The sequence below is a fragment of the Bidens hawaiensis genome, unplaced genomic scaffold (genome assembly GCF_021521415.1).
Source record: "Bidens hawaiensis isolate Kalapana, Puna unplaced genomic scaffold, B.hawaiensis_p1.1 tig00022752_1, whole genome shotgun sequence".
Lineage (NCBI taxonomy): Eukaryota > Viridiplantae > Streptophyta > Magnoliopsida > Asterales > Asteraceae > Bidens > Bidens hawaiensis.
In genome coordinates, this window is record NW_027493557.1 from 327,689 (window position 1) to 349,612 (window position 21,924).

Consider the following 21,924-nt stretch of genomic DNA (forward strand, 5'->3'; position numbering starts at 1 on the left):
AGTCACTAATTGTTATTTAAATAACACAAGATTTAAACCCACGTTCATTATTTTGAGCTACATTTGTTTTCTCAGTCATAATTTTCAAGCTCAAGTTACAAAAACGAAACTATATCAAACCTAAACTTAAACCAAAATGAATAGTTTAGCCTAAAACCCAAGTTTTCAAAACAAAAAGAAAATAGTTTTCAAAATTCCAAAAACCGAAGTTTCGGCTTTAGCCTAAAACCAAGCTGAACCGAACCGAATCGTGCACACCCCTAGACTCAACAGAGTACCCCCGGGGGGGCATGTATGTCATTCTTGATTGTTGATGGGGACACCCATTAAAACTTCATATAACCAAGGGACTATATTAGTAACACACAACAAACAAAATACATGCTATATATGCCATCAACCATACATATATTCTTCATATGCATATATTCAGAATCTGCCTGTCTTCTAGTTCTACAAACGTGTGGAAATTATTAACCTAGCTACATTTTCCATTCATCTAATTTGTAAGCATCATGCTTAATTATCTTCTGTGTTCTAAATTTAATGGGAGATATATTTTATTCTTAAAATCAAAAGAAAACAGTCACTCCCCACTTGTTTTCCAGTGTCACTAGATCGCAAGAATATGCTGTGGACGGTTGTCTTTATATTTTATTATTATTTAGATTTGTTTTCTACAAATAAAGAATTGGGGATATTGGTTTGTTTATACTATATTCTTGACGTGAGACTATCTAATTCTAATTATTATTATTATTATTATTATTATTATTATTATTATTATCTTTTTGGTGTAAGCATGTCTTTTTTTGGTCATGGATTCATATCATCTGGCCACAACTCACTACACGTGTATATAGTATATTCACGCCTAAAGAAACAAATATTATTATTGTTATTATTATTATGAAACTATTTTAGAGGAAAAGTTGTAGTTGATTTGTAGTTTTAGTGTTTTACAGTCTTTTAATTTCAGGTTATAAAAAATATAAAAAAATAATAAACAAAGAAGACATCAAAAGGAGACTTAATTACTGAGGTGTTGGTGCTACCTCTTTGCCAGTATTGAGGTATGTTTTGTTGTTTAATCTTGCATTTACTGTTCATTCTCTTTTTTGTAACTATTCCATTTACTGTTTTGTGTAAACTTTAGTCTCTGGTAATATAATTATGTGTTCTTGGGTTGTTTAGATTTGCATAACTGGATCTTGATATGATCATGTAATATAAAAAAAATCATTTTTTTATTATATATATATATATTGATATGATCATGTAAATTGTGAATGATAATATAATCATACTACCTGTTGCAGTTAAATTTCATCAAAGTATACATTTTTATCCAGTTTTTGATGATATAATGTGTGATAGAATCAAGTTGACTTATTGAAGTTGATTATTTGACCCTTGCATAATTTGACAGCCAACTTTGTAACTTTTAATCCACTATTTATTTTTATGATGATACTGTTGTCTTTGTGTTTGCTAGTAAATAAAAAAGCTTGTTGATTTATGCATATCTTTATATATTTGGCATTTTCAGTGTTAGGAGGGCAAAGAGGGTAGTGAAAAAAGAAAGATGGCTGATATTTGGAGTTCGTTTTGCGGGTGCACAGACATCACGAACACGAATTGTGATTCAGATTTGATTTTCATCACGAACCCGTCTTCGTGCATGAATCATTTTCTCAACATTTGTTTCGATTTAGTACTCCTTGTAATCTTACTCCTCAACATGTTTTTCAAGTCACCATTGAAGTCTACTGTTAGATCATCTTGGTCAGTGAAGAGGTAGGTCCCAGCAGAGCCCAGTTGGACCCGCAAGACTCACCTTGAAAAGAGACGTCTGCGCAGAAACCAACTGGATCCGCAGGACCCACCATGCTCAGAGACGTGACGTCCTTACGCGCAGTACGCAAGCTGTTCCCGCAGGAAATGCCTCCCAATGGTGAAGTACTCCGCCTGTTCCCGCAGCTGCGGATACAAGCCATCAGGGAAGGCCACCCGCGCAGCAAGGCTACACGCACAAGGCACTTAGCTCTCAATAATTCAGTTGTCACCTGAAGGAATGAGCAAAGCCGGGAACAATCCCGCACAAAGGCGGGAGGGGGAATACTCCCGCCCAAATAAGCCAGTCCGTACGATACGGGAAGATCTTTTACTGTACCTGACGAGGTATGGGCAAAAGATCTGACCAAAGATACGACAGCTCATTGACAACAGTATGGCGAGCAGCATGCTCTTGTACTGTATGTCACTATTAGCCGCTGCCTACTCACCAACTCCTGTCATACCACGTGCATAGCCGGCAGTTGGTGGAAAAGGAATAGTACACAGCAGGCCTGGTCACTGTCAGCCGCTGCCTACCCACCAACTACCAGCATGGCACGTGCGTAGGCCACAGTTGGTAGAACAGGAATACTATTCAGCCGGCTACACCTTCTTGGAAACCTACCTTCGGCTATAAATACCCCAAATGGTATGATCATCTCATCTTATCATCTTATCATCATATACTATCTCGTATTACATATTATACCTAATATCTGCTCTAGCAATCTCTTAATACATTTATATTCAAGAGCAATCTAGTCTGATTCTCACGCCGGAGGGTGGTCACAAGGAGGAACCCCCCCCTTCTCAGTGACGAGCTCACGGTGTCTGTTTTGCAGGTTATCAGAAGAACCATCTTGGCCGGGTCTAACCCCTCGTGGGAAACATCTATCTAACCCCCAGGTTATCCGTAATCTGCCCGGGGTCTGATTAGTGTTTCTTCATTGGCGCCATCCGTGCATAAAAGCTAGAACATTTCTTCAGTTTTTTCAAACTTCTGGAAAGATGGTTAAAGAAACTCCGGTAACCACAACCCCAGCTACTGGGGGGAATACCGGCGACTACACAGTTTTTACGAACACTACCCCGATTACCCAAGCCGGGGCAAGTGCAGTAAATTTTACGAACACTACCCCAGTTACCCAAGCTGGGGCAAGTGCAGTAAACAACCATCCCCTGGGATTCAATAATACCCAGGCGGAAAGACAACAGACGAGACTCCCCCGCCAAACACTTGAACAAGTTAAAGCGTGGGCGGAGGCACGTCAGAAGGAATTCCAAGCTGAGTTGGACGAACGCTTGCGTTCCGTCCAACAGGCTGACGAATTTGGAGAGTACTGGGACAATGATTCGGAGGAATCCGATAGTGACGCAAACCCTCGTCATAGGGCGAAAGGGAAGCGTAAGGAAACGGACTCCCAACCGAGAAGGCGTTTTGAAGAAACCTTCAAACCAAAAAACACATGTGGAAATCCACGTGACTTCTCGAAAACATTTACACCAACTGCTGCAAAGGCGGGAACGTCCAAATTTGCAAGGGACATTACGGAAGCAATCGTCCCGAAAAGTGCCAAACAGATGTCCAACATCGGCACTTACGATGGTATATCTGATCCAGACGATCATTTGAACAGGTTCATAGCGGGGGCAACCGTCAGTAGTTGGACGGAACCTACGTGGTGTTACATGTTCCAAATGACGCTTGTTGGGGCAGCTAGAGCGTGGTTCGATCGTCTACCGGTCAACCACATCTACGACTGGGCAGACTTCCAACAAAAGTTTAGCCAACACTTCAGCCAACAAAGAAAGTATACCGAAGAGCAATGGACAATCCTCAAATGCATTCGAGAGGAAGATGAATCTTTGCTAGACTTCATCACTCGCTTCAACTCAAAGAAGCTAAGTCTGGGTAACATCAGTGAAGATCTTGTTCGCACTGCTTTCATCCAGGGCACGAACGACCCAGAGCTCATCCGCACCTTAACGGGTAAAGATGGCATGCCATCCACATGGGATGCCATCATGACAGCAGCAAAACGCTTTGCGGAAACAGAGAAGCAACTGGGTAGAGATCTCCTCCAGAGCACAAACCTCTACAGCCAGAAAACAAGAGAAGACAACGTCCTTACCGCCCGACTAAACAAAAAGCGGAAGCTAGGAATTTGGCAGTCAAGGGTAAACTTTGACACCTCATCCGGCTTGCAACATCGGTTAGGCGGAAGGGATAACGTACAGTCAAACCAGAACTCCAGATGGACGCCACTCACCAAAAGCGTCACCGAGATATTCGCCACTGAGGAGCTCCCATGGCCAAAGGCTCCAATAATCCGACATCGTCACAATGCTGATCGGAGCAAATACTGTGACTTTCACAGGACAAAAGGCCACAACACTGAAGAATGCATAGACGTAAAGGACATGGTCGAAGCATTTGTCAGAGATGGGACGCTCGCGCACCTCGTGGCGCAATTAACGCTGAGCAGGCTTATGCGTGTAGAACCCCAGTTGGGGAAAACACGAATAAAATTGCAGCTTCAATGTTGGAGACTACATACTGCGCAAACAACGAGATCCCGAACCAGGTGCATATCGGCTCGATGGCACTCCCATCCCAACAACATGGAAGGGAGCTCAATTACACAGTTTGCATGTAGATTAATTCCAAATTTGTAAAGAAAAGGCCCAGAGCCACTTCTAATGGAAATGATTCTCCTTAGAACATCGACGCTGATAATTTTACATTTATACTTTATGAACTTTCAACACTGATGCCGGTTTTCACCGCATACATAAGTGTGAAAGTCGTTGCGTGGGGAAGGCGGCAAAACCCGCATAAACCCAAAAAACGGAAAACCTTCACGCAGGTCAGATAAAGTTAAAGTTCAGTCATCCCACTAAATGAAAGTGCCGGTCTATCCGCATGAATCATGATAGAGGAAACTGAACACTAACCTATTAACAACCGCGCGTCGAACGGTTAATTTAGTCAACACGGTTATGCCGGTTTTCACCGCATAATTACGTGGAAAGTCGTTGCGTAGGGAAGGCGGCAAAACCCGCATAAACCCAAAAAATGGCAAACCTTCACGCAGGTCAGTCATAGGTAAACTTTGGTCATCCCACTAAATGAAAGTGCCGGTCCTAACCGCACAAATCATGAGAGGAAACCGAACCTATTGACAACCGCGCGTCGAACGGTTAACTTATTCAAAACAGAGAATTTCTAACTGAAGGATGAGGAAAACCTACACGCAGGTTAGATGTAGGTAAAGTTTAGCCATCCTACTAAGTGCAAGTGACGGTCCTACCCGCACAATCACGAAAGAGGAAGCAAAACTTCAACCTATTATCTACCACGTTCAAAGGTTAACTTATCCTAAACACTTAGAAAATTTCTAAAAAGATGAGGAAAACCTCCACGCAGGTCAGATGTAGGTAAAGTTTAGCCATCCTACTAAGTGCAAGTGACGGTCCTACCCGCACAATCACGAAAGAGGAAGCAAAACTTCAACCTATTATCTACCACGTTCAAAGGTTAACTTATCCTAAACACTTAGAAAATTTCTAAAAAGATGAGGAAAACCTCCACGCAGGTCAGATGTAGGTAAAGTTTAGCCATCCTACTAAGTGCAAGTGACGGTCCTACCCACACAATCACGAAAGAGGAAGCAAAACTTCAACCTATTATCTACCACGTTCAAAGGTTAACTTATCCTAAACACTTAGAAAATTTCTAAAAAGATGAGGAAAACCTCCACGCAGGTCAGATATAGGTAAAGTTTAGCCATCCTACTAAGTGCAAGTGACGGTCCTACCCGCACAATCACGAAAGAGGAAGCAAAACTTCAACCTATTATCTACCACGTTCAAAGGTTAACTTATTCTAAACACTTGGAAAATTGCTAATTTAAACTAAAGTATGCAAGTCATATAACGTTTATAAAGCAAGTAATCCAGTGAAAATAGCGGTCTTACCCGCATAAAGATTTATATTTCATAATATTCATTACAAGAATGGCCGGGTAACTACCCGCCTACAAGAATATAAATCTATACAAGCTAAACCTATCCTAACAGTGGGAAGGGATCTTCAGGATCAAGCTTCAGGGCCACTTCCACTTGGACCAGCACCATCAGTAGAGCGTGGCGGTTCAAGGAAAGCTTTAAGGATAGCTAGCCCATCATCAGCAGCGGCAACTTCGTTCACCTTCTCCACCACCGGATGCGGGAAGGCGGCATACTGATTCACTGCTTGGTCGTATACAGCTTCAGTATCCACATCAAATAAAGGGAAGTTGGAAGGCGGGATGCCTTTCTCAACGAACCCTAGACCAAGCAGGAAGCCGGCCTTTTCCCCATCCTCATGAGAAGCGTTGAGGGCTGTGCTCATAGCATCGTCATAAGACGTATCCGTGAAGACTCGATGCACAACCTACAAAAAAAATATAGAAGTATCAAAACCTTTTCTATTTACAAAGAAAAGCGTGAAGACATGAAGCTAAACATACCTGAGACAACGCTTCTCGAAGAAGCCATTCCTTGGCAACCAGAGCCTCCTGGAGGGCAGCTTGAGCTTCGTTACGGGCGCGTTCGGCTTCACTTTTGTTGAGGTTGGCAAGCAACACTTCTTTAGCCGCAGCCTCCTCGACGCCCTTTAGCTTCCGCTCAGTGTGGTCAAGCACCCCCCTCTGGTCCAAGATCTCTTGGAGCTTTTTTGCGTCTTCCATCGCCAAGGCATCATGAGCCTGCTGGAGAGCCTCTAATTTGGCTTTAAGCTCCTCATTCTCCACGCGTAGAGGCTCAGCAACAGCTTCAGCCTTGGTGGCCCTCTCGGTTGCGTTCCTTGCAGTTTCCTTAGCCAGCCGAAGCTGTTCGTTGACAGCTTGGGCAGTCTTGGAACGGGCCTCGAGCCGGGCCTGAACTTCAACCTCGAGGGCCTTGAAGGCCTTCTCTTTTTCCGCAGCCACTGCGGTAAGCCTTACGTTCTCCTCCCGGACAGCCCGCGCCCGAGCTACTTCTTGAATGCGAGCTGCTTTTAACTTGTCGTTTTCACGACAAAGCAGCTCGACGTGCGGCTGCATCCGGGCCAGGAGTACCCGAAGCTCATTGGTTAGCCTACCCTCCTGGTAGCTAGCCATGGCTTCCCCCAACGCACCACTAGGAGCTGCGTGACGAGCCCACTCCACGCACTCCATAGGTGTGCGAAGGGTTGTTCCTCGGCGGATGTTCCATCGCGGAACATACACTTCATTGGAATCCGACACTGCAAAAAACAAAAAGCAGTTAGGAAAAGATGATATATAAAAAAAATTAAAAAAAAAGGCCAAAAGAACCCTACGCACCTGTAGGGTCAACAACAGGCCGATAGCCGCCAAACCCATCACCTGAACCCAAAGGAAATCCATCCAAGAGGTCAGGCAGATGGGAAGGAGGCAGAGGTTGGTGAGAAGCCCCTAGCATACCTGAAGGATCGGTGGTAGCTGCCGACGTCGGAGGCATGGAGGCCGCCGCGGTAGAAACCAACGGAGGTGAACTCACCGGAGGTGAACTCACAACCGTGGTCGCCGCTGCGGAATGCGCAGAAAAAGTAACCGCCGGCTCAATAAAAGATGCGGTAAAAATGGCACTGACAGCCGGCGGTGATGTCATCACAGCTGAAACAGTTGGCTCAATGGAGTGAGCAACTGAACCAGCGGAAGCAGGCGCGGGCGCAGCCGCCTGGGTCGTCGCCTCAGGTAGGCTGACCAAGCCTACCGCCATGGGTCCGGAGGTACTCCTCCCCGCTCCACCCTGGAATGCGTCAACATCCACGCCTGCACAAAGAAAAGTATTAATGATGGAAAGCTATGAAGTTAAAAATAAAGGAAGTTTGTACTTACGGGTTTTCTTGAGCCTAAAAGTGCGGACAGGCGGGGACGAACCCGATGGAGCCGGCCTCTTCACGCCGCTCACCGTCGTCATCTGGGGCTCTCCGGAGGTGACAGTCGCAGCCTCCGGAGCAGTGGTCCTATCACCTCCCGGGTTCCCCGCCACCTCCTCGCTCTCGGTCTCTGAATCAGACCGAGGCACCGGATCGGCAGTGGAGGCCTTCGCCTTTCCCTTCCCGCCGGCAGCCTTCTTCTTCTGCACCAACGGAGGACCATCTGCGGATTCCTCATCAGAACATAAGATTAGAGGAATTCCAGCAGAGGTTTCAGCATTGAGGGGTCGAGGGTTGAATAACGCCTTACCTGGCCGCCTGGCGCTCAGGATCTCGTGGCCTGACGGGTAGACCTCCACGAACCGATCCGCCGTCTGTTCAAGGATGGGCAACTCGTTCTCATCTAGAGCGCGAGTACCCATCCGAGCGGGACTGTCAGCCTCCCGCGGATACAGGAGCGACTGCAAGTCGTTCCCCTCTGAAATAAACAGGAAAGAAGTTAGAAGAGATTCTAAATCAACAAAAAGAAACAGAGCATACCGTAAGGAACAGAGTTCAAACCGTATTCGAGGACGATCGGGATCTTTTGCGCATCCGCATCCTTCCACACCCGGCTCATCCCGAGCATCACCATCCCGGACTCCGCAAACCGGTAAACCGGAGATTGGACTCGGGAAATCTTTGAAAACCATTCCGCCTCCTGGTAGTTGGAGGCGTGAAGGCTGGGGAGAGCTTGCCCATTCTTGAACTTCATGGAAAGGGGGATGGCGCGAGCGGAGATAAAGAAGAACTCCCGCTTCTACGAGCGAAGACTGCACTCGGTTGCGCAAATCTTCAAACCCTTAATCCGGGTTATCAGCGTGTACCACCCCTGGATGCACCTCCAAGAGTAGAAGGTCATCAGGCGGTCGACGAAGGGCTCAATGCCCAGAATCCGGCACACCCACTCGAAGTGGCGAATCTTCGAGATCGCCATTGGGTGCACCTCGGTCAGGTGTACACCGTGCCTCTCTAGGACACGGTACACAAACTTCGTCAAGGGGAACCTAAGATTCCCATAGACAAAGAATGCAGCATATACCCCGATCTTGCCTCTGGGGGCATCATACACCGTCTGATGGGGTTCAAGAAACTCAGGCTCGAGAGACTCGAGCATGAACTTCCTGACGATGTACTGATATAGATCGACAGGCAGAGCACACTGGCACTCGCCAGCAGTACTCTTGTCATCGGCGTACACCCCAACCTCCTGGGCTGTAGCCTCAAGATCGTGAGACGACATTATGCAGATGAAAGAAGAAAACGATTTCAAGAGAATGTTCGACTGAAAAGGTGAGTATTCGCCGGAAATCGTCTTGAAGACGAAGAGAAAAGTGAAAGTGTGGATTACAAAGGACCCTCTCCCCCTTTATATACTAATCGCAATTAATGCGATGAATTTAATGCTGAAGAGAGAGAAATCGAAGGTGCAATGAAACTATGACACGTGGCAAAAAGCAAGCTGGCAACAGCTGTTGAAAGGACGCGTGCCATTAATTTCGCGGCCACGCGCCCGAAAAATCGCGCCCACGCGCCTGAAAAAGCGTCTGGAATGACCAGGTACTGTCACGTCACCATAACTTCCTGCACGTCCTGACACAGTCAGAAGAAACCGTCGCACGACGTTTCAGAGGTTTGGACTGTTCTTATCCTTTCACCAACTCTTCGAATTTCAAAATTCAAAAAGATTCAAAAGTAAGCGGGAAAATACCCCTTTCCTTGGCAACCAAGTAACTGTAAGACAGGTGCGGGTACAGTGTAAAGGCAAAACCCTTCACATACTTAGCACCTGCAGGGAATTGAAGCCAAGAATACCTCGGCAACCAAGTAACTATAAGACGGGTGCGGGTACAGTGTTAAGGCAAAACCCTTCACATACTTAGCACCCGCAGGGAATTGACGCCAGGAATACCTTGGCGACCAAGTAACTATAAGACGGGTGCGGGTACAGTGTCAAGGCAAAACCCTTCACATACTTAGCACCCGCAGGGAATTGACGCCTGGAATACCTTGGAAGTAAAGTAACCCTAAGACGAGCGCGGGTACAGTGTCAAGGCAAAACCCTTCACATACCTAGCGCTCCGCAGGGAATTGAAACCAAGAAGGATCTTCTGGGCAATGCTTGCGGAAACGGAAATAACATCCCCGCATAGCGGGAACGTCGAGAACTACATTGCTTGAAGCTCCAGGATGGAATTGGTGGTTTTAACATAATTGATCACTATGTTCAAAACTACCAAAACCTCATGGAGAATCCACACAAGTGGGACTCAACGCTCCTGACTTGCGAGGAGGTTACAGACCTACCCGCATCATACCCAAAGATCAAGCAGGAAAGTCGGGAATTTCTGCAAGTGACAAGGACTTCCGCGGGAAGAATCCCCATGGAAAACCTTAAAACTAAACCCTTTTCGAAACCCTTTGCTTAAGTCCAAAAGTTCACCTCACTTTATTAAACATTCATGAGAAGAACATTGGACTGGGGGGACTTGAAGAGGTAGGTCCCAGCAGAGCCCAGTTGGACCCGCAAGACTCACCTTGAAAAGAGACGTCTGCGCAGAAACCAACTGGATCCGCAGGACCCACCATGCTCAGAGACGTGACGTCCTTACGCGCAGTATGCAAGCTGTTCCCGTAGGAAATGCCTCCCAATGGTGAAGTACTCCGCCTGTTCCCGCAGCTGCGGATACAAGCCATCAGGGAAGGCCACCCGCGCAGCAAGGCTACACGCATAAGGCACTTAGCTCTCAATAATTCAGTTGTCACCTGAAGGAATGAGCAAAGCCGGGAACAATCCCGCACAAAGGCGGGAGGGGGAATACTCCCGCCCAAATAAGCCAGTCCGTACGATACGGGAAGATCTTTTACTGTACCTGACGAGGTATGGGCAAAAGATCTGACCAAAGATACGACAGCTCATTGACAACAGTATGGCGAGCAGCATGCTCTTGTACTGTATGTCACTATTAGCCGCTGCCTACTCACCAACTCCTGTCATACCACGTGCATAGCCGGCAGTTGGTGGAAAAGGAATAGTACACAGCAGGCCTGGTCACTGTCAGCCGCTGCCTACCCACCAACTACCAGCATGGCACGTGCGTAGGCCACAGTTGGTAGAACAGGAATACTATTCAGCCGGCTACACCTTCTTGGAAACCTACCTTCGGCTATAAATACCCCAAATGGTATGATCATCTCATCTTATCATCTTATCATCATATACTATCTCGTATTACATATTATACCTAATATCTGCTCTAGCAATCTCTTAATACATTTATATTCAAGAGCAATCTAGTCTGATTCTCACGCCGGAGGGTGGTCACAAGGAGGAACCCCCCCCTTCTCAGTGACGAGCTCACGGTGTCTGTTTTGCAGGTTATCAGAAGAACCATCTTGGCCGGGTCTAACCCCTCGTGGGAAACATCTATCTAACCCCCAGGTTATCCGTAATCTGCCCGGGGTCTGATTAGTGTTTCTTCAGTCAGGTTTACAGTTGGTTTCCGTAATCTTTAACGGTTTACTCGGAACTCTGTACGCATGTTTCGGCATTTGGACTTTAAAGACCACAATAAGCGCAACACACACCGTTCTTCCGTTACATCGTTGGACACTTTTCTTGTTCCATGGATTAACATGGCTAACAGTCTCACTAACTGTAAGTCTGTTAGGAAAACGCTTTTCAAAAACGCCCCTTCGGCTTCTGTCAATAACCGCCTTTCTGTTTTCTGGGATTTTTGGTATATTATCTATAGTATCCTTGATCGATAACAAACGTGTGTCGATCAAGATAGTTCTAGATTTAACATCTTTCCTAGGAGCAGCATTGTTACTGGCATGCTACAACTATGAAGAAACCGACAAGAAAGACCTTTATACCCCTCTAATCGGCGAGAGTATAAAAGCAGGTAATAATGACAATCTTACCCCTCTTGCAAAAGCGGGATTTCTCAATGTAATGTCGTTTTGGTGGTTAAACCCGTTGATGAAAACGGGCAGTGAGAAAACTCTTGAAGAAAAAGATATGCCCAAGTTGTGCATTGAAGACAGAGCCGAATCGTGCTATTCGGCCTTTTTAGACGAGTATCGTAAGCAGAAAAATTCGCACCCGTCACCGTCTATTTTGAGGACAATAGTGACGTGTAATTTGAGAGAGCTTTTGATATCTGGATTCTTTGCGTTAATGAAATAAATTACGGTTTCTGCGGGCCCGCTTTTTCTCAAAGCTTTCATAAGGGTAGCCGAGGGCAATGAAAGCTTTAAAGGCGAGGGGTACATGTTAGCTATAGCACTTTTCGTATCTAAAATGTTGGAATCGTTGTCACAACGACAATGGGATTTTAGGTGCAGACTTATCGGTATAAGAGTTAGATCGTTACTTACTGCAAATATTTATAAAAAGCAACTGAATTTATCTAACGCTGCAAAAATTACACATTCGGCTGGTGAGATTATGACTTATGCAACTGTGGATGCATATAGAATCGGGGAGTTTCCTAACTGGTTACATCAAAGTTGGACAACAATTCTCCAGCTTATATTTGCGCTCTTGATTCTGTTACAAGCTGTCGGTTAGGCTACATTTGCAGCTTTGGCGGTCATAATATTATCCGTCATTTGAAATATGCCACTCGCTAAATTACAACACAAGTTTCAGTCGAAACTTATGGTTGCACAAGACTAGCGGCTTAAAGCCGTCTCGGAATCACTCGTGAATATGAAAGTGTTGAAACTTTACGCGTGGGAGATTCATTTCAAAGGCGTGATTGAGAAACTAAGGGAGATTGAGCATAAGTGGTTATCAGCTGTTCAGCTTAGAAGAGCTTATAACAGCTTTCTGTTTTGGTCATCGCCGCTTTTGGTCTCGGCTGCTACTTTTGGCGCTTGTTATTTTATCGGGATTCCGTTAACCGCAAGCAATGTTTCACGTTCGTGGCGACGTTACGTTTGGTTCAAGATCCTATCAGAACCATTCCTGATGTTATTGGAATTATTATTCAAGCGAAAGTAGCATTTGTGGGATGGGTGAGCAAGGAGGGTTTGGATTACAATATTTTTATTGATTCAGCAAGTCTTTCGTGGGATGGGAATCTGGTGAAGCCTACACTACGAAACATTAATCTGCAGGCTCGGTTGGGCCAAAAGATTACTATCTGTGGAGAGGTGGGATCGGGCAAGTCAACGCTTTTGGCGGGAATTCTCGGTGAGGTTCCGTTAGTCGAGGGAACTGTAAGTATCATTTTTTTTTTTTTGCATATTTACTTGATTATTTGAGTATTTTAATACTAATCTTTTTTTCGTTTGCGTGAACTAATTTGTCAGCTTCAAGCGTATGGTTGATATGGTTTAAAATATACATGTTATTATATAAATATTTTATACACTTTCAAGTATATTAGAGCCAAGTTTTTATTGAATATTATTCTAAATTGGTTCAAATATGGGTTTTTAAGGTTTTATGAGACAACGATCTAAAATTTGAGTACTTTTATTAAATTTGAAACTAACAAGTAAAGGTCGAACCTACTTTATATATTATTAGACATTATACATTATATACTATTATTAGTATTGTAATATATATTTGTTTGTTATGAATTTGGATCACACCTGACGTAAAAAAAATAATAATCAGTTGGGTCAAAGTTCTAACTTTAAGATTTTGTGGACTTTTGATCATGTGGGCCCCATACTCACAAGAGAAAAGAAATTTCATTAGGTTTTTGGAGTGGGCCTCGTGAACGAAATAAATAAAAAGGCAGAAGAAGGTCGGCAAATTAAAAATATATAAAAGGACCCCATGGCTGAAGTTTTTAGGAGAATTGGACAGCCGCATAGAGAGGCTACGGTGCAATTATTGGAGGTTATTGTCAAGGTCTTGAACTCTGCTATTAAACTCAAAGGCCGAGCAGATCGTGGTATTAGGCTTACAAAATTAATTTTATTTCTTTTACGATGAACTTTAATCTCTATTTTATTTTTGTTTCGTACTTGATTATGAGTGGCTAAACTTTTATACTACCAAGGTTTTGGTTGAGTACTAGTTCATATTAATGGTTTGACAAACTATTTATTTGGCGTTGGTTTATTTAATATTATGGTAAAGGTTTTTAATTGATTTGGTCATAATATTGTTGAGTAATAAATCTAGTCTCTTACTTTAATATTTATTCCACTTGTGTTTAATAGTTTTTTTTGAGATTGTTAGGCGCTTGATTAGGTTGTCTACTTTGTGTTTTCAACTTGTTTGCGGTTTATGGTCGAAAAAATCGTAGGAATAAGTATTAAAAGTGATTTAGATTCTATTGTTCTATCTCTAGAGAGGCCAGGAGGCAATTTAGTGTTGTGTCATCTTTGTCTTTTGCGGGTTTGGGTAATAATTGCACGGGAGTGGGTTATCCTAGGTCCCTTAGATTATTGTGATACAAGTTTTGTTCAAGTTAATTAAAAATACCCCCTTTATATTAATATATATTGTATCCGAAGAGACCGGGAGGTGATTTGGGTTGTGGGGTACCATAGTATTATTAGGTAAGGTGAGACTGGGAGGTGATCCAACCCTTTAACAATTGAGCTCCACATGTCATTAGAGTTCTAGGGTGTCGTTGGTGAGGCCGGGAGGCGATCTAGCATATTTTAGTGGTCTCTAGTGTCATATTTTTTTTAAGATATTGTTTTTCAACCAAGTCAAGTTCGTTAGCTATTAAGTTTAACTAGTAGGATTCCATTACCTAGGTAGTCGTTTCTCATATCTGTTTTAAACCCAATTTTTATAAAGTTTTATTTTTAGTTTAAATTTTAATTAGTTAAGTATTATTAGTTTAATTAATATAAAAAATTCTAAAAAAATCAAAAGAAAGTCTATGTTAGTAATCTTTTAGGTTTAATAATTAGAGTTTACCTATAGTGTCCTAGGTTCGATATTCGTTCTTACTTGCTAACTACATTGCGACCGGTACACTTGCCGATTGTGTGTTTTTTTAGGTGAATTCGGTAAAACTTGGTTTTTAATATTATATACGTTTTTCACATATCAATGGGAGCATTGCATACGTTTCTCAGTCGGCTTGGATTCAAATAGGGAGTATACGTGATAATATTTTGTTCGGGTCTGAAATGGATAAGGAAAGGTACCAAGAAGCACTTGAGAAGTGTTATTTGGTTAAGGATTTTGAGCTGCTACCGCATCGTGATCGTACTGAAATAGGAGAAAGAGGTGTTAACCTCAGCGGTGGACAAAAGCAAAGAATTCAACTTGCCCGTGCTTTATATCAAAATGCTGATATCTATTTGTTGGATGATCCGTTTAGTGCTGTCGATGCACATACTGCTTCCAGCTTATTTAACGTAAATTAATTTATAAAATAAAAGGTTTTAGAATTTTATGTCATTAGTGTTTTTATGTCTAAATGGTGTACATATTCTTGGAAATTTTGTAGGAATATGTTATGGAAGCGCTTTCCAGGAAGACGGTTTTGCTTGTTACTCACCAAGTTGATTTCCTTCCCGCATTTGATTCTATTCTGGTGAGTTAGTTTGTGCAAGTATAAACTATAAGCATCTATAGGTTAAAGTTAAAATACAAAGGGAGATAAAAACGAGAAGTGTGAGAAAAATTTATGACCAGACAAAAACTCCTTAAAAATCAATTCAAGAAAAATAATAAAAAAAATCATAACTCAAAATATAAATAAAAAATGAAAAAAAAATGTTTCTGCCATCATTCCCGTTCAAAAAAAAATAAATACAAAAAAATACAAAAATTTTGACAAAAAGACACAATGCCGAGATCAAAGACACAATGACGAAAATGAACAAAAGACACAATTATAACTAAAAAAAGACACAATAGATCGCAAAATATAACACAATGGCGAATAAAAGATAGCACAATGTTGAGTAATATAACACAATATAAAGAAAAAAAGACACAATGTCAAGGAAAAAATGAATGACGAAAACAAACACAAAACACAATGATAAACAAAGACACGGCGACTTTTTCACTTACCGTTGTGTTTTTTTTATGAGAACGAGAAAGACGGTGGAAACATTTTTGTATTTTTACTTTTTTCGTTTTTTATTAAATTTTGAGTTATGATTTTTTTATTTATTTGTTTAAAAAAAAACTATAAGCATCTATATATTAACGTTTTGTCGTGTATTTTACAGTTTCCTAGCAGCTGCACCTTACAATCAACTTATGGAAACAAGTCAAGAGTTTCAAGATTTAGTGAACGCACACAAAGAAACCGCAGGCTCCGAAAGGCTTGCAGAGGTTACTTCTTCGACAAGGCAAGACCTAGATTAAACGGAGATCGGAGATCGGGTTTAACGAGCAAGACCTAGATTAAACGGGTCTTAAGTTAGTAGGTAGTCTTGGAAGGGTTTAAAATAAAATATGACAAGTAAAGTAAATAAATGAAGTTTATGGTTTAAAAATGTAAATACTTGGGAAATTAAAGACATGTTCTAAAAAGTAAGTTTACTCGAAACCGGGTCTTGGTATTTCATTCATAATTATTCATCAACCTATGTTAAATAACTTATGTGGGTTATAATGCACTAATGCAAGAGCCTTTGGGTATATGAACACCAAAACAAGGTTTTAATCGAGTGTTCGGATTTGTTAACTTGGGTCTAGATAATTAACTAAACTCAAAGTTAACTTTCCAAAATGTTTTGAGATAACTCAATAAAATTGAAAGACTTAACCAAGTATATAGTTCTATTATGAAGAACCTTAACGTCCGTTAAGTGTGTATTTGGTATCACCGGTCCAAGCTTGTTATAAGATCAAGTTGGATACCGACACACCAAGTAAGTTGATAAAATACTTAAAATTAGTTTAAAATACATTCTTGAAGAAAAGATGAGTTCCGATGGCCAAAAACACACTTGTGTGTCTTAGGCAAGTGAACTCGGTTTAGTTCGGTTTTGGTTCGGTCCTTGACTCGGAATGATACCGAGGATGGTTGCCACATACCCAAATACCATAGAACTATCAAAATGGTTTTAGAAGTTACAAGGTTCAAATCTTTCATAAACATGTTAATTTAACTATTTTAAACAAAACTAGTAAACAAAACTATTTAAAACAAAAGCTAGTAAACAAGAGTTCGGTCTTGGTTCGGTCTTGATTCGGGTCTAATCTCGGGATGAAACCGAGACTAGTGACTTCATAACCAATACCATGAAACTCTTTAAACATGAATTAAAACTAAACTACTTACAATATAAACAAAAGCATTAAAGGAAAATAGTATAAACAAGACTAGTAAACAAGAGTTTGGTCTTGGTTCGGTCTTGATTCGGGTCTAATCTCGGGATAAAACCGAGACTGGTGACTTCATAACCAATACCATGAAACTCTTTAAACGTGAAATAAAAGCTAAACTACTTACAATATGAACAAGACTAGGAAAACATTAAAGGAAAATAGTATAAACAAGAACTACAAAAAGTTCTCCATGTAGCCTTGCCTTGTAGCATATCAACTCTCGAAGAAGATGAAAGCCGAAGGAAACAAGGGGTGCATATTATATATATGTTGTGCCACAAGATATGAATTAATAAGTAACAAACAAGAATTAAAGAAGGTTATTGCTTGATTATTAAGAACCTTAGAGGTTAGAGATATGAACTTTATTTGGGAGAGAAAGAAGATGAATGAGCAAAGAATAATGAAGAGGATGGGGTTGTTTATATAGGGAATGAGTCAAACTTGTTTTCCTTGTTTTATATCAATACTTGCATGTGTTTTTTAAAAAAAAAAAGGTTTAAATAATACAATCTAGTAACAAATCCAAAAGGTAAGAGATGATTATGAAACATAAAAATCCAACATTTTATGTTAGTGAAAGATTTGGTTTACAAATCGGGTCGGGTTTTGATACAAAATCAAATACAAAAAAGATCGAAAATGACGAATGTTACACGCCTCTTGTTCTGCGTGGAGTCACTTGTACATTTCTAGGAGGGCACAAGATTGGTATTGTTGGGAGGACGGGTAGTGGAAAGACGACACTCATTGGTGCTCTATTTAGATTGGGAAAATTGTTGTTGACGGGATAGACATTTCTAAGATTGGACTTGATGATTTAAGATCACGGTTTGGCGTTATACCTCAAGATCCTACACTTTTTAACGGAACGGTTAGATACAATTTATGTCAACACACAGATCAAGAAATATGGGAGGTAGATAACTAAATACGAGTGCTTTTTAGTAACCGAATTTTGTTTAGTGCATAATTTCACATGTGAAACTTTATATTCTATTATTGAAGGTTCTTGGGAAGTGTCAGCTTAGAGAGGCTGTTCAGGACAAAGCAGGCGGGCTGGATTCGATAGGTAATGTTACAAAAGGTGTTTGCAAATTACCGTTTTACCCTTGTTACAGTAATGGTGTGTGAAATTATAATTTTGCAAGTGCAGTGATGGAAGATGGATCGAACTGGAGCATGGGGCAACGCCAGTTGTTTTGCTTGGGGCGTGCATTGTTAAGACGAAGCAAGATTTTGGTGCTGGATGAAGCAACCGCATCGGTTGACAATGCAACAGACACAATGTTACAAGAAACCATCAGATCCGAGTTTGCTGATTGCACCGTCATCACAGTGGCTCACCGTATACCAACCGTCATGGATTGCACCATGGTTCTAACCATGAGTGATGGTAAGTTCCCAAATTATTACATTTTCACTTGTTCCAATATATTCTTGCCTTTTAACTGTTTAACTGTAAAAATTTCAAACAGGTAAAATTACAGAATATGATGAGCCAATGAAGCTGATGAAAAGAGACGATTCGTTGTTTGGACAGCTTGTGAAGGAATACTGGTCACACTCTCAATCTACAGACATTTTTTAAAGTTCGGTTCAAGATTTCCTTATTCATCGTCCACCATTTAACTACGTATAATCTTACGCTGGACGGGAATGAAACTTGAGGGAGGCGTATGTGTATATATTCATTTTATGGGTTATGGGCGGTGTTTAGATTGTTACAAATTCTGTATTTCCTTTTCTCTAGGGAAAAGAACATGAAAATGTAAAGCGTGATGTTCGTTTGAGATCAAAGAGCAACTAGTCGCATTGAGGTTTCAAGGTGTGCAGTAAAGATGTTCAACAAAAATATAATAGGTTGAATATGAATTTGGTTAAAAATTTGGCATGTGGTTTGGCAGCATATGATGGAAAATAACAAGTAAAATATGAGTTTGGATAAAAATTAAAATCTATATATTTACTTTTTTTATACTATATCACTGTTAAACAAAAGCTAGCTAGCTATTGAGCCAGTCTTGTAAAAGTTAAGTCATGTGTCATTAAGTTATGAATATGGATAAATAAGTTAGGTTCTGATCAATATAGATTTTTAAGAAATAATTTGTGACATTATATTCCTTATGGTTAGACAACAATTTTTGTTTGGCTTCCAGGTTAATCTGTATCTTTCATCTCTTTCCTTTTGAATGGTAATAATAATAATAATTTAAAATCATTAAGAAACTTTACATTAAATTCAAAATAATATTATAATAACCATATTTTTAAACAAGCCAGTTTAGTAATTAACCTTTTTAGGATAAAATTATTGAAGTAGTGTACTTTTTAAATTTGGTTAAACTTTCAAACATCTAAAACTCGAATAACCCCAGTACCCATCCGATCAGTACCCTTAATTTATATAAAGTTAAAACACCGTATACTGATACTGATATACGTTCTCTCAAGTTTCAAACTTTATCATGTTCTTTTTATCGTTTAGCTTAAAACCGACATGGTTTAGTAACAAATTTTATTATTATACATGTTTATAATGACTCATTGTCATAAACTATTCACATCATTATAAACATATTAACTTTACATTATACAATGTTGAAGAGAAATCTTGTTTTTGTTGTCCAATTTCTAAGATACGAGTAACGCTGCGAACAAGCAGTGTAAGATAGAAATGATGTCTACTGTTTGTAGGTTTCGTACGTCGTTTAATATACGAATCCCAACCGAACAAACCCAATACTCGAAAACCGACTGTTATTACGGTCAGGTTTCGGTTAGGTTTTCAAACATCAAAGACCCTAATAACAAATACAAATGTAAATGTAGACTTTTCAAAATGACTTGAAATTTGAAAACAACAGAAACACCATCAACCTTTTTCCAAAACATTTATCAGCCAAACATGCAACTCGAGTACTCGACACACCTATAAATACCCGGTCTCCATGACCAACACTACAAATCATAAAACATGGCATCCACTAGTTCAGCATTCCTCATACTCTTCATCACTGTTTTCTATTTCTTGAACCCTTCAGAAGCGGCTGGCATCTCGACTTACTGGGGCCAGCGCAACGACGAAGGAACCCTTGAAGATGTGCCACCAACAACTACCAGTTTGTAAACATAGCTTTCTTGACCACCTTTGGCAACGGTCAAACACCCGTTCTAAACATAGCAAGCTGTGATCCGGCTTCCACTTGCTCCGCTTTAAGCTCCCAAATAAAATCTTGCCAGACCCGAGGCATTAAAGTACTTCTTTCTATAGGAGGTCAGGAAGGAAGCTACTCGTTATCCTCACCGCAAGACGCACAACAAGTGGCTGATTATTTATGGAACAACTACCTCGGTGGCCAGTCGAGTACTCGTCCGTTAGGAGACGCTGTTTTGGATGGATCGATTTTGATATCGAGCAAGGGACAGATCAGTTCTGGTCTGATCTAGCTAAGGCGCTTTCTGCACACAACTCGCAGAAAAAGGTTTACTTATCTGCAGCCCCGCAGTGCCCGTTCCCAAACGCGGAGTTGAATATTAGAAACCAGCTGCTTCCAGCGGTTAGAGACGGGGTGTTTGATTATGTTTGGGTGCAGTTTTACAACAATGAGCAGTGTCAGTACGGAGGCGGGAATGCTGATGCTTTATTAACTAGATGGAACGAGTGGGCGCAGTTAAATGTCAACCAGCTTTTCTTGGGTCTGCCGGCTGCTACCGGAGCTGCAGGCAGCGGGTACATTCCGCCAGATGCTCTTATCTCTCAGGTTCTTCCGTCGATCAAGAGTTCTCCGAAGTACGGTGGTGTCATGTTGTGGAACAGGTACTTTGATCAACAGAATGAATACAGCAATGCCATCAAAGGCAGTATCAACTAAGATAGACTTCTGTCACACGGAGCGATTTCTTTGTATACTTATTATGTTTATGCAGTCGAATAAGATCATATCGATGCGATGATCAGGTTGTTTATGTAACAGATGTGTCTATGAACATGGTGCAAATCAATAAAACAATTATAGATATAATTAATATCTGATATATAACATAGTGTCTACAGATAAGTAAACCTTTTGAATGATAATCATATGTGGAATTGTGGAAGTAGAACGTGCCTTTTCATACTAAAATCATTTAAGAAACTCTATGTTCATATTTATATTTTAATAACTATACTTTTTTAAGAGAGAAAGTTTAGTAATTATACTTTCTAATATTGATGATCAAATTATAAAAGTAGTGAAACTATCCCTTTAATTTAACATATTTGGATGTTATTATTATTTTTTAATTCAAAATCAGTTTTGATTAGTTGATTTTAATTTTAAAAAAAAGTTTTATTAAAAAAAAACAATAAAATAAAAAAAAATTAGTTGATAGTTAGACTATACAAAACCTACCATTTTACTACTTTATCTATAAGGTAACTTAACAAAAGGTAGCCGATCATTTGTTTTTATTTTTACAAATTAAAATAAAAAAAATAAAAAATCAAAATTTGAACGCCCACTGTACTCCTCAAATCATATTTAAAATGAGAACAAATATATACATTAAAAGATATAGTTAATGTTTGATATATAGATTGTTATTTGCATTGATCATTTCCTATAAGTTTTTGACTCAGATTTGAACGAATAACGTGTCAAAACAAATACAAATCTGAATGGCTACTAAACACAAAATTCTACTAGTGAGTTATAACAAGTTAACAACTATGGACTTTTCAATAATAGTTGATCAAGTTTTTTCCACAGCATTTACTTGCCAAACACGCAACTTGACCTGACACACGTCCGTTAGGAGATGCGGTTTTGGATGGAATCGACTTTAATATCGAGCAAGG

At 40.7% G+C, this 21,924-nt stretch overlaps 1 long non-coding RNA gene and 2 pseudogenes across 2 annotated transcripts; all 3 read left to right on the forward strand.

The window, feature by feature from the left end:
- Nucleotides 1-818: 818 nt before the first annotated feature.
- LOC143566237 (uncharacterized) lies at nt 819-1,784 on the forward strand. Its single transcript, XR_013141207.1, has 3 exons — nt 819-853; nt 980-1,073; nt 1,550-1,784. It is a non-coding gene; the product is annotated as an uncharacterized LOC143566237 (long non-coding RNA).
- A 5,476-nt stretch (nt 1,785-7,260) lies between these two features.
- LOC143566219 (ABC transporter C family member 10-like) lies at nt 7,261-18,809 on the forward strand (annotated as a pseudogene). Its single transcript, XR_013141204.1, has 10 exons — nt 7,261-7,281; nt 11,283-13,043; nt 14,835-15,145; nt 15,238-15,332; nt 15,971-16,093; nt 17,775-17,778; nt 17,845-17,997; nt 18,087-18,150; nt 18,235-18,474; nt 18,557-18,809. The product of XR_013141204.1 is annotated as an ABC transporter C family member 10-like (transcript).
- Nucleotides 18,810-20,058: 1,249 nt separating this feature from the next.
- On the forward strand, nt 20,059-21,089 carry LOC143566212 (acidic endochitinase-like; annotated as a pseudogene).
- The last annotated feature ends 835 nt before the right edge of the window (nt 21,090-21,924 follow it).